The sequence below is a fragment of the Ursus maritimus genome (genome assembly GCF_017311325.1).
Source record: "Ursus maritimus isolate PB19 chromosome X unlocalized genomic scaffold, ASM1731132v1 scaffold_X1, whole genome shotgun sequence".
Lineage (NCBI taxonomy): Eukaryota > Metazoa > Chordata > Mammalia > Carnivora > Ursidae > Ursus > Ursus maritimus.
The window spans coordinates 80057758-80058613 of NW_024423319.1; positions in this window are offsets into that span (position 1 = coordinate 80057758).

Below are 856 nucleotides of genomic sequence, written 5' to 3' on the forward strand. Positions count from 1 at the left end.
TTTTTTTTTTTAAAGATTTTATTTATTTATGTGACAGAGAGACAGCCAGCGAGAGAGGGAACACAGCAGGAGGAGTGGGAGAGGAAGAAGCAGACTCCCAGCGGAGGAGCCCGATGTGGGACTCGATCCCGGAACGCTGGGATCACGCCATGAGCCAAAGGCAGACGCTTAATGACTGCGCTACCCAGGCGCCCCTGTTAGCCATTTGTATGTCTTCATTGGAAAAGTGTCTATTCATATCTTCTGCCCATGTTTTGATTTGTTTATTTGTTTCTTGTGTATTGAGTTTGAGAAGTCGTTTGTAGATTTTGGATACCAGTCTATTATCCGTAGTGTCGTTTGCAAATATCTTCTCATATTCCGTGGGCTGCCTCTTAGTTTTTTTTGACTGCTTCCTTGCTTTTGCAGAAGCTTTTTATTTTGATGACGTCCCACAAGTTCATTTTTTCTTCTGTTTCTCTTGCCCTTGGAGATGTGTCATGAAAAAGTTGCTGTGGCCGATGTCAAACAGGTTGCTGCCTATGTTCTCCTCTAGGACTTTGATGGATTCCTGTCTCACATCGAGGTCTTTCATCCATTTAGAGTTTATCTTTGTGTATGGTGTGGGACAGTGGTCAAGTTTCATTCTTTTGCATGTAGCTGTCCAATTTTCCCAGCACCAGTTACTGAAGAGACTGTCTTTTTTCCACTGGATGTTTTTTCCTGCTTTGTCAAAGATTAGTTGTCCAAGGAGCCGAGGGTCCATTTCTGGGTTCTCTATTCCTGATAGATTTGCGAATGTTGAACCTCCCCACAAGGACACTTCTAGCTTCACAGAATGAATCGTGAAGTGTTCCTTCTTCATTTTTCTGACCGA